The following is a 17,855-nucleotide window of genomic DNA, read 5'->3' on the forward strand; positions in this document are numbered from 1 at the left end:
TTCATTGTGAACTGGATTCTGGGGGTGCTGACTGTTCATGTGGAGAAGGAAGGAATTTGGCCACTTATCTGAGCCATGTAGCCAAACTGCTAGAGGGTGGAGCCCATTGCTGTACCCTCTGTTTATATATGATATCCTTCCAAGAGAAGTAGTTTATGATAATAATAATTTATACTAAATTTATAATAATTTAGAATGTTAGAATTTCTGATCTTTTCACTTTAGTTTCATCCTTTGAAGTCAACCAAGTGAATTTATGTTTATGCCAGCTGCTGCTCTCACAAAGAGACTGGAACTGAATATCTTGTAAATATGCTTATATTTTCTCCTATTTGCAGTTTTCATACTTATATGACAATTGCAAATGTTCCATTACATGCTAATTATGACTAGGTGATTAACTTTATTTAGTCTGAAAAGTTTTCTGACCGACTTAATTGTGTATACATTCTATAAGAATAATGAATTTTGCAATTTTTTAAATGCAAAGGTTATACATGTTTTGCTATTTTCTTATACTGATTAGGAGAACTAATTTATTAAATTAAGTATGAAAAAGACTTTTAATACGTGTTGGTTCTGTAGCATTTTTTTATTACTACCACTGGCATTCTTAGGTCATAATTGAGAAGCCTCAATAGCCTATTTGGTTTAGACGAGCCTTTTGGTTAGAAAGACCCAGGTCTGAATCCTGTCTGTCATATGACATACCTTTTATCAGGTGTTTTCAATCAAATGGTGACTTTTGCCAGTCTCATGCAGAGGGGAGGGTTTTTCTCCCAGTAACTCTTATTTCTTGTTTCAAGAGCCTGTGTAGCTCAGTGGAATGTGGCGTTTCACACCACAGTGCTTAACCACATGAAGGAAGACTTGCTTTCGAATCTAGTCAGTGACTAGAGGAAATTTTTCTAAGCCTTTTTTTCGGCTGGTTCCCGAGTTAGTCGATCTCTGGCACAGGCAAGCGGGTTTTTTCTCCTGGAAACTTGGGTTTTTCATCCCGTAAACTCAAGTAAATAGACCATAGAACCCACATTATTTCAGGTTTGTGTTACTTTATCTAAATGCAAGAAGATAGAAGTGATATATTTTTTGTGCTTCAGTTTCCTTCATATATACATTTTTATTTGATGTTGTAAGCATCCTATATTAATTTTAGTTTTAAAATTAATATAGAATGAAAACCCACCAAGCTGCATGGAAGACAACGGAGAACCACCATGCATACTTTTTTTCTTTCTCCAAGTAATGGAAATAGAAATCTGAACAAATAGTTAAAAGTAAGAATCCTCAAGACAATGATCTAGAGCATGGGGACATATGGATGCCAGTTCTGGACAATCAATAAGAAAATGAGTGACCGATTGAATGCATTTGAAATGTGGTGCTTGAAAAAAATTATCAGCTGGACTGAAAGAATGAGCAATGAAGAGGTTCTTAAAAGGTGAAAAGAGACTATATGGCTAGTATCCAAAGAAGAAGAAAAGTAAGTGTTTGTAGGACATTTGATGAGGGGGGGGGGTTCTTCTGCAGAGCTACCTAGAATAGTATTGCAGGGGATGGTGGAGGGAAGGAGAGGAAGACCCCGACTGCAATGGAAAGACAACATCAAAGACTGGATGGGCAAGCGTCTTACAGAAGCAAGAGATAGAGAGAGGCATGGAAGCAGACTGTTCATCAGCTGTAGCTCTCTTAAAAGAGGAGGTCACAGGATTAGATTAGATAGATAGAATAAAAAAAATAATATTTCACATTCCAAACAAATGTACATTTCATGCATCTTTTTTTATGTGACAATGATTTTTTTTTGTATGCATAATAAAATTATAAATTAAGTTTTTTTTTTTTTTATATGAAGGTCGTGATAAAAACAAGAGCACTAGTGTTATGAAAACGAAATTCACATATCCAGCTCATGGTGGTGTCACTTTAATGCACATGCACTCATGCATTATAAGAAAGCATCATTCTTAGGGCCTCTAGTACTTGGAAAAAATCCACTATCCAAAGACTCCTTTCTCATTCTTTTTGTATAATAGAATTTTAGGTACACTAAGCCAGAATTGCAAGGTTAGGATAGGACTCTGTTATCTGTTTATGTTAAATGTATTCTGTCACAGCTGCTACTACTGGATGCAGATATTTTCTAATTATTTTTTTATGCACATTTAGGATGGTAGCATTTGAAAATTTCCCTGGAATTTGCTCGGATTCTTTTTTTTTTATTATTATTTTTTTTTTTTATATTAGGTGCCAGCAATAATACCTTACTTTAGCCTTAAAACCTCATGTAGTTAGTAATATAAATGAAAATGCTAATATTGGAACCCTTTCAAATTTTGCCAATTGGACATAATATCCCTTTCTTGAATAATGTTTTAACTTTCTAGAGAATTCAACTGCCTTGTAATTGAATGTATTTGAGTATCCATTTATTTAAATAGAAAATTGTGCTAGTTTGCTTGGTGACTCATAAATCTGAGTTGGAGCTGTTTTAGCCCCGTCGAGCAGTGTTTGATTTTTCTCTGTTATAATTAAAAAAAAAGTAAAATGCATGTCAGGCATGTATCACAACACACTATGATTCAGTTTTCATCTAGGATTCTATTCATCTGTTATCATTAGTCATTGTGTATATTTAATTGATGTTTAAGGCATAGCCACTGAAATAAATGAAAAATAAGTTGCTTTTATTTATTTAATTTTATTTTTGATTTAGCAAAAATTAAAAGAAACATTGTCATCAGAAGAAAAATCGGAAATGTTTGAAAATCATTTGACCATCATTTGAATCATCTGAAGTCTGGCTGACCAAATCATTTTATAAAAGACAATAAAACTCATTTCTTGTAGCTAAGCAAAGGCAAGTGAAAATTTATCTGTGAACACAGTGTACCTTATATCATAAAGACAAATAATTTCTATTATATTTTTGAGAAGTTACTTCATTTTTATATTAAGTAATTTTTTTTTTTACTACGTAAGTTATCTGGGTGGCAACCTTGATGAATATTGAAAGAGGAGGATTATGGGTATGATTCTAATATGATCTCATCTTTTTGATATGTAAATATTGCACATTTACTCTAATGTTTACAACCAAGGGTATTGTAGATCCTGTTTACTTAGTTATTTGAAACTTTTAAACCTAATGTTTTATGGATAGATCACTAATGATCTGTTACTTGGAATATGAAGATTATGTATTCAGTTTCATTGGATGATTTTTTTTTTAATAATAGGTGTTCTGCCATAAAAATATTGTTCACATTTGAATCAATGAAAATATTAGCTATCACAAATTTCCATTTTAAGTTAATAATGGATTGTATAAGTAGATCAGTGTACTAGATCAGATTGTCATTATTTCAGTAGGAAATAAGTAGAAAGGTTGTGTGTGAAAAACATGTTTTTTTTTTTTAATATCCTGCAAGACAGACAAACATGCTAGAGAATACATTCACTTGACGGATAATACTATGCATTTAGGATTAATTGTCCTATCAGAACATTAATTAGATTTCTGTGAAGCAAAGTTACTTCATTGTGACAGATTGTTTGGCCTAACATTGATGAAGATATAAAGTTAACAGTAACCTAGAGTATTTAACAAAATTACTTTCCAACACTGAGAAAGTTAAAGTGGTTGTTCAGGCTGTGGAGTGGTTCTCTATATAGTTCTAATAGAAAATAGCTTTTATGGAGGAGTTTTGGTTTGTTTCAGTGAACACAATCACAGATTTTCTGGAAATCACATGCTGAGCAAAGCCAACCTTGTCAGAGCCTTGATGTTCTTCAAAATGAACATGTGCTTACTTCCCTGTTTAACCAGTGTGTAGTAAGCCACACAAAAAAGTACTCGGATTGCATAGAACAATGAATCAGGCTTGTCTTTCAAAAGATATAAAAACTATGATCCCATGCAAGGGTTCACTGAGTATCTTGCTCATGTGACTTACACTTTGATTAGACAGAAAGATCAGCATATGTTCATTTATAAAAACATTGATTATAATAAGATGCTAACCATTGAAATCAGTATTGACAGGGCCCAAAAAAATGTGCTTGTCTGCTCATCCATGATGAGTGAGAATTTTTTGGTTAATAATAAAAAGAAAAAGCCAGAGGTGCTTAAGTTTTTTGTCGATTCTATTGCATATTTTATGCCAAAAAATATTTTGTGATTAAATTTATTTTAGTGGCTTCTGATTAAAAGTGAACAAAAAAATGGGTACTTCTTGGAGCATACTAGTCATTACAGACTGTTTAGTTTAGTTTTATGCAGTTGTTTTGTTGAGTATCACTGATTTTGTTGCAGATGAATCTGATCAATAAGAAGAAAGGATACATCATAGAGTTTTATGATGTTGACTGAAGACTTTAAGAGTCTTCAGGAGTAACGTGAAGTAACCAGCTATTCCTGACAAGACCATGTGTGTTCATTTTATTTTATTTATTTTTTGATAACTTAAAATAGAAATAAGCTGATTGCTGTTAGAAGTAGTTGGCTTCTTTTGTACCCAGTAATTGAATATACAGAATTTGAACCATTAATAGTGAATATTAAGACTTGAAAAGATAAAGAAGTATAGCAAACTTATTTTTCCTCCATTTTCCCAAATATATATAATTTCTTAATAAATAATATTATTTATTCTAAAAGCAACCTAAATGTTTTTCGAATATTTTCGCAGAAGCTGCATCACATGATATCACCAGCCCTGTCCATCCACCAATGTTTCAGAGCCAATCATAATTCAGAAAACCAGCTGCTAAACACGTGCATAGACCTAGGAATTTTAATTAAAAAAAAAAATTGACTTTTTTTTTTTTTTCATAGAAGCCATTCTTGATAGTATAAGTGTTAGAACTGAAAACATCTGTGAAAATAATCATGTCAGCATTGTCAATTTCCTGATATGTACCCCAAGGAATGTTCAATGTTCAAGTTACAATGACAGCACTATATGATTAAGTTGATATTATTAATCTCCTATCAACAATTTCCCTCCAAATTAATCTATTGTAAACACTCCAATATTGTCATCTAACATTCTGTGCTTCTAAGGCACTTCTGACTGAATCAATCCACCTGGACCTTGGTCTTCCTCTGGGTCTCTTTCTTGCCATCAAACTCCTGTTTGATGCAAAACCTTAATTGTACACTTCTCAATAGCAGATAGGACTCACCTGATCCTATTCACACTGTTATAGCCATATTTTCTTCTAGCTTGGGATGATTCAGGTATTTTTCTCTTCTTTCTTCATGATAAGCACCAGTTCATGTACCATTGTTAGATGTATTGGTCTTGCCCTCACCTAGCATTCCAGTTTGTCTCAGACATTCTGTTGGGTTGAGAGTAGTACTCTATGCAGGTTATTTGACTTTTTTTACCATATAATTTTTCCTAAAATCATGTTGCAGTAGCACCTGCATTGTGACATGGTGCATTGTTGTTGAAAGAGATATGTTATATAAAATTGCCACAGTGTAAAAAAGTATTGCACTGGCCATAAATGTTATGTATCCATTGATTGACATTCATCCTTCTTTCCATTTCCTACAACTAGAAATGTCTGACTTTATATCAGGAGAAACAGCTCCCAGACAAGTACAAGACAAGTATATACAAGTACACCACTTCCACCTGACTGCAATTCAGATGGTGTGGGGCACACTCCTCCATTTGATTGGGAAAGGACATAATGTAGTTATCATATCTCCCTTTCACATGACTCCACCTTGTATGCACCAGTTATGTTTTGTGTACTAGCTTGGTCTATACTGTCATTGCCTTGATTGATGTTTGCTTTATTTGTAATTTCCCTCTTTTAGGCTGTACAGCTCATTATATAGTATCCTATAGAATCTTTGAACTCCTGGGTGATTGGTTCCACATTGAACCTGCCACAATTTCTTTATCATGCTTCTGAGTACTCTTTGGTTGCCTCTTGTTGTTAGCTTCTTGGATCAGCCAAGGTGGTACCCTCATATTTTCATTGACTGGTAATGTTTCCTATAGCTCATTTTAGGTGAGGCAGTTTTACCAGTGTGAGGCATGGATTGGCAAATGATATGACATTCTGTTGAAGTCCACAAGTTTTTCTCAATGCTATTAATAGTTTATTGGCTTATAGCCAACAATAGGGATATATCATGATTATACTGCTTTATATAGCAGTATAGTATAGTCATTTAGCCGGCAAAGGTTGGTCAATTGGTAGAGCCTCTGCTACTAATGGCTCAGTTAAGTAAGTTTGAGTGCGATTAGTAGTTGGAAGGGGACCAATTGTTTGATGCTGTTGGCACACTCTCCCTCAGTGAGTCTTTGTACTCCCTGGAGGTGTCAAATAATAATATAATAATATAATCATGTTTAAGGAATATATATATATATATATATATATATATATATATATATATATATATATATATATATATCAGTTTCCTCTTTCTGAAATGAGGATACCCAAATATTTATTTCTATATAGTGTATTATACAGGGTGATCCAAAAGTTGTGCATATTAAAGTTGAAGCTGAGCTGCATTGAAGTGTTTCAATGGCACCCTAGGACTATTGGCCACTATCATGTAATCTACATCATGTGTTGGGTATTGGGCATCCATTGTGTAGTTTTGCTTATCCAGAAAGCGAAATAGTACTTTCCCAAGAGCAATGAGTTGTTATTTTGGAATGTTATTTTGCTTGTCATTCTTATGCATATTGTGGAGGAGTTTCATCATAAGTATCCTGACTCTGTTGTTTCTCAAAATTTGACAATTATAAGATTGATCAGCTACTTTCAGGAAACTGGATCAATTGCAGACAAACAGCATGGAAGACCTTCCATTTTGATTGAGGCTGAAGTGACTGTAGTATGACATGTTGCAATGTTCTCCTTCAAAGAGTCTTAGAAAATTCTCTACATAGACAAGTATGTCATATGGCAATACTTGGAGAACCACTAAACGATTAATTAATGCTTTGTCCATAACACATTCACTCAGTTCAGGAATCGAAGCCCTGGATAGAGAAAAATGTGTTGGTGGTGTTGTGCACTGTAGGTGATTTCAATCATTTGTTTGAAGAAAATGGAGCTGGACAGTGTTTTTTTCGGTGATGAAGCATGGTCCCATAGAAATATTCCGGTTTTGTGACCACATGTTTATTAGAGAACTGTTTTTAAATACTAAACAAGTACTAAAAATAACCTGACAAGTTTCATTAGTCGTAAGACTAATATCTTCAGATCTTCAGTAAAGATAACTAACAGTTTAAAGCACAAACTATAAGAAATTATGAAAAAACAAGTTCATTTCTTGGTATTATGAACATCAAAAAAGTTTGTTAAAAAATCACATAACAGATCTATACAACTGTTAATGCATGTTAGTTGGAGACAGTGCTATTTGTTGTCACGTTCTGTGGTTCACGCTCACTCTGTCAGAGGTCTGAAGTGGGTTAATTTTTAATAAACGATGACCAAACTTGATTTAAAATTGAACCTTGGTTTTTGTTGCATTGCATAGGAATTTTAATCATATTTGCTGCCTCTTTGAATTGAGTGAACGTGGTATGGACAAAGCATTAATCGTTTAGTGGCTCTCCAAGTACTGCCATATAACATACTTGTCATATGGCAATACTTGGAGTACCAGTAAAGTTCCAGTCAGAACTTGACTGGCACTTGTAGTACCAGTCAAGTTCTTAAACACATTTCATGAAGCCATTCCTGCACAGACCTCGCTTTGTGTACACGGGCATTGTCAGGTTGATTGCTAACTGGCCAAGTTATTTGTGTATAGAAAGTATTTGATCTCATACACAGCAGTTCCCTTCACAAAGCTAGTATTATGGCACATCATGGTGAATCACTTCCCTGACAATTTCAACCTTTATTGAGGCCTCATGAGCAGAAGATATTGAGAGCTATCTCGATGGATGAATTGTATTTCTCATAATGATAAAAATAGTTATGAAATAATGACACTTGCAAAAGGAAAATATATATTATATGCATATAGTTTTATTCACAGAAATATGAATAGAACTATAAACATGTACCAGTAGCAAATTGGCACATTACTATATTATTGCAATACTTGTAAATAGTTGTAGCAAGTTCTCTGATATTAAGCAGATTACCTCACATTAAATGATGTGTGTTAAATGAAAGGAGTAATATAATTTCACTAATGTTAAAGTTTTAATGGAGTGAAAGAATTCAACACAGGTTTAATGGTTTCAGTATTATATCATCTCATGAAGCTTAACATTCTTTCCAAAAGTTTTCCCAACAAGGCTGGAAGGCATGTTAAGAAATATAGATGTGAACAGTCCTGCAAGTCTGCTCTTGTTCAGATGCAGTCTTTTCCAATCAGAGATTTTATTGTAACAAAACAAAAGCCCTCCATTAAAGCTATTTCTTGTTAGAAAGATTAATAATGATAAGTGATTTCACTAAATATGTCGCATTACTATTATTGTTATATGTAAATTAGGAAGAAAGGCTAGTTAAGAATCACATCCAGGTTTGAGTAGCAGAGCCTTGAAGAGAAATGGTTATGATGCTTCTAGATTTTGTTAAAGCATTTGAAGTATTTGAATACTTCAAATACTTTAAAGCATTTGAAGTAAAGTATTAAAACATGTGAGCAAGTTGTTATACAAACTCAGGAAAAGGTATGTAAAATAGACTTGTGACATGGATAGGTTAGTGGCTGATTGAAAGATATCAGAAAGTGATGTATGGAGGTGCTGAGGAAGAGGGTAACTAGTGGTGTATACGACAGGATTCTGTACTTGGGATATTTTTAATCGTTTCTCTTGTATTATATAATGCTTGATGGTCTTTGAAAGTAATATTCAATTATATACTGCTGATGCTAAGTTAGTAATAAGGGACACTTGACACTTAATCTCTTTATGTTGATTTGAATGAACTAATTCTGGAAGCAACCATTAAAAGTTTAATGTGTTTAACTGCAAGGTTATGCAATTTTGAACTGAGGAAAGGAGAGTGTTTTATTCATGGAAATTTGCCAAAGGATATTAATGAAGCTAGAGAATTAGGATACAGAAGTATTTAGGGACCACATTGGTAAGTTGATTAAGACATTGCAGTGTTGAAGATTCATCACGGTATAATAATATTACGCAGCACCCAAAAAAACAGTGAATAATAAATAAGATATTTATACTGGATAACATTTTGCTAGTTTTTAACCAGCATATTTCAAGCACAACTCCTTGTCATGATACACAAGTGACCAGAGTGTAGGATACACTTAACATTACAAAAGACTTAAAAACCTTTGTGCACTCCTATTGTATAAATAGAAGTTTTTACAGTTATAGTTTATCTTAATATGACACTCTCTCAAATTTTAGTCATAATTAATACAGCCATATTTTTTTGAGGTTTAGAGAGTTTGTCATTGCTGACTCTAAAAATAGTCTCTCCAACTTACAACAGCTTTTGCATAGCTCATTACCTTCCATCTAATGCTATATGAAGTTGTATCCAAAGCATTATCTGCCAAGCCTGACTTAACATACTATTGTTAACAGATATGTTTTTCATGTTCTATGAAGCTCAAGTAGATGATATTCAACTAGAAATGCTCAAATATGGAGCATTTCTGGTAGAAAATTTTATAATGGCTACACTGCATATTTCAAAAGGTCTGGTCAGAAATTCAAATTCCAGATGCTTGGACTAGAGCTAGCAGATCCCATCTATAAAAAGGTAGGCAAAGATTTCCAGGATCAGATTTGCACTTTAAGACAAATAATCGACAAATCATGAGAATATAACAAAGATCTGTACTTCAGTTTTGCAGATCTGAAAAAAAAAGTATGAAAACATGCCAAGAGAAAAGCTATTCGCTGCGATACACTTATATGGGGTAAATAGTCTCCCCACCATCTTCTAATTGGGTTGCCAGTTTTCTCTCTTGTCTTTCTCTGCAAGTCATAGTAGATGGTTCCCCCCCCCCCAATGATGGAGTACCCAAAGGCTCTATCCTATCACCTACCCCTCTTTCTCCTGTACATAAATAACCTACTCACAATCACCATTAATCTTATCCACAGCTTTGCAGAAGAGTTTACGTGTACTCTCCATTCATCCCACTCATTTAACAAACCATGCAGTGCTCAGACATCCAAAGCTTCAAGATCATCTTCATCTCTGCTCACCCTATTCATTTCACAAACCATACATTACTGACATCCCATGCTACAAGATCATCTACAACTACTGCCTTAAATATTGATCTACATGCTCTTCTTAACCAAAACTCTTGCCTTTTCTCTTTTCCTTTTGTGAGAAGAAAGGCAAACTCATCTCAGCTCATCTTCCCTTACTCTCAGTAATGCACAAATCACAAGACAAGATCAGATCTTTCTCTCTATCTCCTCGGACTAATATTTGCATCCTGTCTCTCCTGGCATAAACACATCACTTCAATAGCTTCTTTAGCATCAAAAAAACTGTGCTTTCTCTTTCGTTCAAGAAGCTATTTTAAACCCGACCAATTCTTAACTGTCTACAAATCCCAAATCAGCCCACTTAGAATACTGCTCATAGGTTTAAGTTTGGAGTGGTACAACTAAAACTTTCCTTAAAATCCTTCATGCTATTTAGAGAGAGCAATTATTATCACAGATGAGCCCTCTCTTACAGATTTGCTTCAACCTCTCTCACAGACACAGTGTTTCAGCACTGTGTCTATTCTATAGATACAGTGAAAACTCGATTCACTATTCTCGTTACCTTCATTTTCCCACATTTTCATCTGCCTTTTTTGGTCTCTGAACTATCTCCATATAACTTTTTTTTCAAATCAATCCTCAAACTGTTGTTTTATTGCACATTTACAAATAATGGTCCTGATTTTCCCATATGGATAGGTTTTTAAAATTTGAAACAATGTACTCTTTGCTCTCCATCCTTTTCTTTGGACTAAGTCTTCACTTAGTCCAAAGAAAAGGATGGAGAGCATGGAGGAGGAGGAGGAGATGATGACGAACCCAAAGTTGTGCAGAACTTTGCTGAGACGCATGACGTACCAATGAAAGTAAAAAGCTTTCATTTATTTTCACAGCACAAGTGATAATGGTCCTGAAAGTGTTCTTCTAGGCCTTGAAAAATCATATTTTGAATTGAGGCATAAAGTTTGCACGAAACCAATGTCAATCAAAAATTTGTCAGCAAGAAGTAGTGTTTTAAATATATTGTAATCATATACTCTATTTTAGTGAATAATAATCATTAAATTGTTCTTATCTGTAATTTTTAATGGTTTTCCAGTACTATCATTTTACTGTGTGTTTGTTCTCTATCCCTATAAGAAATGATGAATCAAGATTTCACTGTACGTCCATGGTCACTACTTGTGTAAATTGGCAACCATCGTTCCTCTGCTTTCTGTTGCAGCTGTTAATACAAAAGCAGCAGCATCCCTTTATTGTGCAATTGCAAACACATTGAACCTGCTTTTATTCTTCCTCTTTTATTCCATTCAGCTCCGTCCTCTGGAACAGCCTCCCTCGTGAAGGTATTTCCAAACAACTACAACCTCTGTAGCTCTTTAAAAAAAAAAAAAAATCTGCACCTCATACAACACTGTTGTACTCTTAGGTCTCTTGACCTCTCATCTATGGGATCAATATATATATATATATATATATATATATATCAGGGGTGAATATTCCTGATGTACGGGGCACATCCGCTCAATAGCAATATCACCGATATTATATTTTTGCATTTATTCCCATTAAAGACTCCCCAAATTGTTTCCTGGCTTCATGTGATTCCTAAAATTAAACACAGTACACTAATGCTTCATGAAGAGGACACTTTTTGACTTAAACATTGCATCATTTCATTCACATTAATAGCCCAGGTGTGCAATCACAAACACATACACCTTTAATCCCTTCGAACAGATCTACGGAAGGTGGAGCGGGTCAAATTCTTAGCGTTCCAGTGGTTTTAAACCATCCAGAAGATGAGGCAGGGTGAGTGCTGAGACAATCGCACCTAGCGTCTGGTTGGATATTGTTTCTGACACGTGCATGCAGACTAGTCTGTGGGAGTGGAGTGCTTTTCCATTAAGTGTGTTGTTTGGGTTGTCTAATTACACTAATTGTCCTAAATATAGTACACAGATGTTTAAATGTCTGTGTACTATTTTAGTGATAAACAAAGCTACTTGTTTTTCTTGCTTGTACAGATGCCATACTGCACAAACAAGAAAAACATTTGAGGTTGGAAAGTGTTTTAATGGTATAGGGACATTTTTATTCTAGTCTTTGGAAACAACAGATGTAGTAAAAGAAGTTCTCGATCTACAACAAAATATAGTAGAATTCACTTATTGTGATCGTGGATATTATTATCAATCGTCTATTGTTATCAAAATCAGTTAGTCGCAAAACACTCCGTTTAAAATGAATTAAAAGTAATCTGTCTATTATAATCAAAGTATTGTTATCAAAATCCTCAAATGTTTAGCCTTTTGCATCTCAGAATTAAGAACTTTAAGGTTTAATCAAGAGAAAATTTGCCAAAGAACATTTGTTAAAATCTGACTTTTGTATTAATCTTCTTTTAATCTTATTCTTCTGTAAATCTTAAATCTTCCAGGCAAATGCAGGTGAGTATAAATACAGTTGAATTGTGATTTTTCGAGTTTATTTTCGTGTTTTCTTTCAGTAAGTGAATTTGACTTTAAGTGCTCATTAAAACAACAGCCCTTAGCATTATGACAAAAGCAAGTAAAAAACATAAAGATTTATATTTTCAAGAAAAGCAAAGAATTTTGGAGTGCTATAATAAGTTGCCCAAAATCAGTACATTTTGCGGCTGTACATTTAAAAATTTCACAACCACTCTTGTGTAAGATCTTAAAAACAGATGAAACATTGAAACCTCAACTCTTACTAATGAGAACATGGATTGGTAGAGAGCCCGATCTGGTAAGGATACCCAAGTTGAATCAGCATTAAAAATTTGTTTAGTAATGTTCGTGAAAAGAATGCGTTGATTATGGGCCTTTGATGCATCAAAAAGAAGAACTTGCAAAAACAATGGGCAAAGAAAATATCATCACACTAATGGATGGTTTAACAGATGAAAAAAGCAAGAGAATATTGTATATAAGTGTATTAATGGTGAAGAAAAAAAATACCCGATTTTTTATCAGCTGATGTGTGGATTAAGACAAGTGATCAAAAATTATTGCTGAATATTCTCCCAATATTTACAGTGCAGACGAAACAGAACTATTTTCGTGCAATTTTTTTATTTGTTTAAAAATGAAGTACTAAAGGATTTAAATCTTCAAAAGGAGTGACTTCTTTGTTGTGCTAATATGAAAGGTGAGAAACGAAAGCTCCTAGTAATTGGAAAAAGTAAAAATCATTGGTTTTAAAGGTGTCAAAAGTTTACCTGTTGACTACTGTTCTAGTACAAATGCTTGAATGACTTATGCCATTTTCAACAATTGGTTAAGTGGGATCTTAAATTAAAGCGAAAAATTGTCTTATTAGTAGACAACTGTGTACACACACACACACACACACACACACACACACACAAAATTTATCGTTAAAGAACATCAAAGTAATCTTCTTGTCTTCAAACACTACATTGTTAATTCAGCCATGTGACCAAGACGTCATACCAGCTTTTCAAGCTCATTATCGCAAGGAAGTTTGAGAATTATAGCTGATCTTGATATAAAAGACCAATCTGATGCAATTGCAAAAAAGATTTCCCTTCTTGATACATTGCATTTGGTAGCAATGTCATGGAAACAAGTTTCAAAGAAGACTATAGAAAACTTTCATGACTTATTTTTCAAGTCACAGTTCACTCACTCACCATCGCGTTTACATGTGTGTTGTGCTCCGATGATGCTGAGTTGAAAATCAGCAAAATATTAGCGTCAATAAAACATCTTTGTTGATAAAAGTGTTTGTGGTGTTGTTAATACCGTGAAAAATAAGTCATGAATAACCATCAACACCTAAGCTTATCTGTTAGACTATAGAAAACTGCTTACAAAAAGATGGATTTTTTAAAACAAACTCTGAAACTCCTTCTTTCGAAGAATTTGAATATCTTACAAATGAAATTTTTGATAAAACCCCAGGTGTAATGTCAAAAGAAGTTTGAAAATTGGTTGGATATTGATAACAACATTGAAGTGGTGGCTACAATGACAGTGTCAAAAATATGTCAGGCTGCTTCTGATGAGAATTTTAAACTCGTAGAAGAAAGTGAACCTAATACAAGTATGGAAGAACAAATTTTAGAAGCTCCTTCAACCATGCCCAGATGCAAAAAACTCTACGAATACTTCATCGCGGTGTGCAACATAGAGCAGCAAACTTCAAAAGGCATTATGAGTATTCACAATTTATTTATGAAGTTTTTCAAATAAATTTTATGTTGTTGCATATTAAAAAGTTGTTCATAACAATAAATTAAATAAAATAATGCTCATAACAATAAATTGAAATAGATGATGCAATTTTTGTATCCTTTGCTTAATATTACAGCCGATTATTGTTATTAAACTGTTATTGTTACTGTCCCAAAGTGATCACAATAAGTGGCATCTACTGTACTAGTATATGTGAGAAATCTGTTGATTTCTTACATATGCTAGTACAGCTGCTGTCACACATACATCCGCATGCACACACACAAAAGGAATGTAAGATTCCTGAAAGTGTTAATTTTGACAATGAAATTAATGCTCCACTTTCACTTCTCATTAGTCATTCGTGAAGGATTATTCTTAACATATCTCAAGTCTTGTAAATTACAGGTAACTTTTGCTTGAAATATGGAGAAACTTTCACGTTACAGTGCTGGTTTTAAACTCAGTTATGATAAATTGAAAGATCATATGATACCATAATGATAAAAGGACATAAATACAGAAACATTATTCAAGAAAAAAATGAAAGGTTAGCAAAACAGGTGCTTGGTGCCAAGACTGCAGGAAAAAGACCAAGTTTTAGGTTGTTTGATTTTGTTAAAAGTGCTTTAGAGGAACAAAATGTTAAATATGACAATATTAGAATACTGACAAGTGATAATTTAGAGGAAAATTGTTGATAGGAGAATAATAATAATGTAAACTTAATCATGTAGTTTTGTCATAGTAGCCTGAACATCACTTGTGGGTATATATATATATCAGGAAATTGATTACGATTTTAGCCTGGTTGGCTGAATGAATAGCATATTTCCTATCTGTCTTCATCTCCCAAAGACTAGTTGCCACCTTAGTCAGTCTTCTCTAGACCCTTCCAAGATATCTTCATCATCATCATCATGAAAACCAGAAACCAAATCTGTGCATAATAATCAAAAGATCAAGGTGTATCATTGCCATAATCTGATGTCATGACTTCACGACTTGTGCAGTGTGATCTTTAAACTTCAGATTCTTGGCGACCTGCCACTACCCCCAAGAATATGCTTTGCATCCAATTTTTCAAGTTTTTTTTTTTGTTGCCTAACAGATTTCAGAACCTTATGCTTTGCAATATTGAAATGACATTTCCACCCCAGGTCCTCTTGTAAGGCCACAACATCTGCTTGATTCCTCATCACTCTCTCCCCAGTTTTTCATCATCTGCAAACAGTTGTATATTACCAGTAAAACCTATTACAATATCATTAATATGCAAGTTAAATAATAATGTCCCCAAAACAGACTCCTGGGGCACACCACTTTCTGATACCTATATAAGAGCCAGTTATCTATTATCCATTCCCATCTGCTCCAGTTTACCAATTTGTGGTGTGGTAATCTATCAAAAGCCCTTGCAAAATCTGAGTATACCACTGTGTATGCATCTCCCTTGTCCAGCACACTTGTTGTAGTAAATAAGTTGGTAAAACACGACCTCTTTTTAACAAACTCGTGCTGACAAGCACGACTTTGTTAAAGGAGAATACAGTGAATACTGCTGTTATCAACACACTTGTGTAACCTAGCTTTTACCTCTCCAATACTGTAAATACAACTCCAGATATACCGATCGACCTATAATGTGTAGTTTAAGCCTTAACACCACCTTTTGTGAATTGGAACAATTTTATCTTCCTTCTACTCCTTTGGAACTTGTGCTGTTGCAATACTTGTTAAACAGGTAAGCTAAGGCTGATGCTAACTCCCTGGAACATTTCTATACGACACTCAGTTATATGACATTAAGTCCTATTGTGATCAAACATATTTAACTCTTCATAAACCTCTTGCTCGCTCACCAGCAGTTTCCCTCTAAGCTACACACACACACACTGGCCAAACAAGGAGCTCGCACACATCTAGTAATTGCATGTAAAAATTTTTTTGCTTTCAGAACATCAAATTTACAGTCAATTTTTCTACATACTATAAAAATAAATTATATGATAAATCATGCTTGTCACTTATTTTATTTAGCAATTTCTCCAGTGTTTCCACTCCAATATTAGTCTACCTCAAGTTCCATCTTAATGCACTCCACTCTAATTAGTTACTTATAGCGTGTTTTGTGTGAGCAAATCAATGCCGACATCAGCAGTTACAGAGGCATATTTGTTTAGAGTGTCTGCTGTCTAGACAGTACAGTCACTTGAACTTGTGCTAATGGTGATGGATTTTTGTAGCTACATGGATTTAAGTGAATTAATTTAGTGCTAGCAATTTTTCAAGTTATAGCTAGATGAAAAAGTGGGCAACATTACTATGAGAAATGCTATTTTACAATTTTAGTGCACGAAACCCTGAAAATGTCACTGTAAAAATTAAAGCAAAAAAGAACACTGCAAAGTTGTTTAAATTTGAGTTGCTGAAACTGCAGTGCAAGCATTAAAGAATAACATGCACAAGCTACTTCACACATTGAAGCCGAAAACTAGAAACTTTGGCGCAAAACATTTTTCATGCACACATGGGCTGGCCAAATTAGGAGTATTGCTCACCAGTAAATCTTCTTCCATTTCCTCTTCACTTGAGCTTCTCCTGATTTCACACTGAGGATGAAATACCATGATGAATTGCTCACTGAATACCTCAACTATGTTCTCTGCAGCAGTTACTAATCTACCACTTTCATCCATAACATCATCTTGTTGTTCTATTTACCACATACCAAAAAAAAACTCCCTAGGGTTTTTCTTGGCCTGATTTGCAAATCTAATGATTGCACTTTTGCTCTCATTACCAACTGAGTCACCCTCCCAATCTGTTCTTTATACTCTTTGTGCAACTGATTATTACCATTATTCATCTTGTGCTTCTTCCTACTTAATTTCATACTTAGTCACCTCATATCATTCCCTTCATCACCCAGTGCGAAACCACCATCTCACTTATTGGGTGCCTGAAGTGGCTTGAAAAAATTCCATGTTTGGTCTCTAGAGTAAAGAGGAACTAGGTTATCTAATCTTAATCAACTGCAGTATACTAAATATATGATAGGTTTACAACCTTTCATAGGTGGATTCACATAAAAATCACAAGTTTGATTTTTCAACTTTCAACTCTCATTCTAAGATAGTGTCAGCAAGATAACTAGATATCAAAATGCAACACACACACGTGCATGCACCAAGTTTACTATGTTTGCTTTTTTTTTTTACTGTAATCTCTCTCCCATGTGTGTATAAGTATGCATGTGTGTTATGTTAACAAAAGCAGACACGACATATTTCCACGGCAACTATAGGTTCCACATTTATAGCTGAGTAATAAGATTTGTGCTACTACTTATAGATAAGTGTTTAATCTATAATATTCTTTTTAATTGGAAAAGTGGAGAATTGTTTAATATTTTAGC

The 17,855-nt window shown here is 34.0% G+C and overlaps 1 protein-coding gene across 1 annotated transcript in view; it reads left to right on the forward strand.

Annotated features, from left to right (window-relative positions):
* Nucleotides 1-245: 245 nt before the first annotated feature.
* Vamp7 (Vesicle-associated membrane protein 7) overlaps nucleotides 246-17,855 on the forward strand; it is a 120,204-nt gene continuing 102,594 nt past the window's right edge. Inside the window, exons 1-2 of the mRNA XM_090393559.1 lie at nucleotides 246-306; nucleotides 2,717-2,860. The gene's annotated coding sequence lies outside the window, so the exon portion shown is untranslated. The remainder of the gene's footprint in view (nucleotides 307-2,716; nucleotides 2,861-17,855) is intronic.

Source organism: Typopeltis vanoorti, chromosome 6 (assembly GCF_054136105.1).
Source record: "Typopeltis vanoorti isolate ZY-2024b chromosome 6, IOZ_Tvanoo_1.0, whole genome shotgun sequence".
Classification (NCBI taxonomy): Eukaryota; Metazoa; Arthropoda; class Arachnida; order Uropygi; family Thelyphonidae; genus Typopeltis; species Typopeltis vanoorti.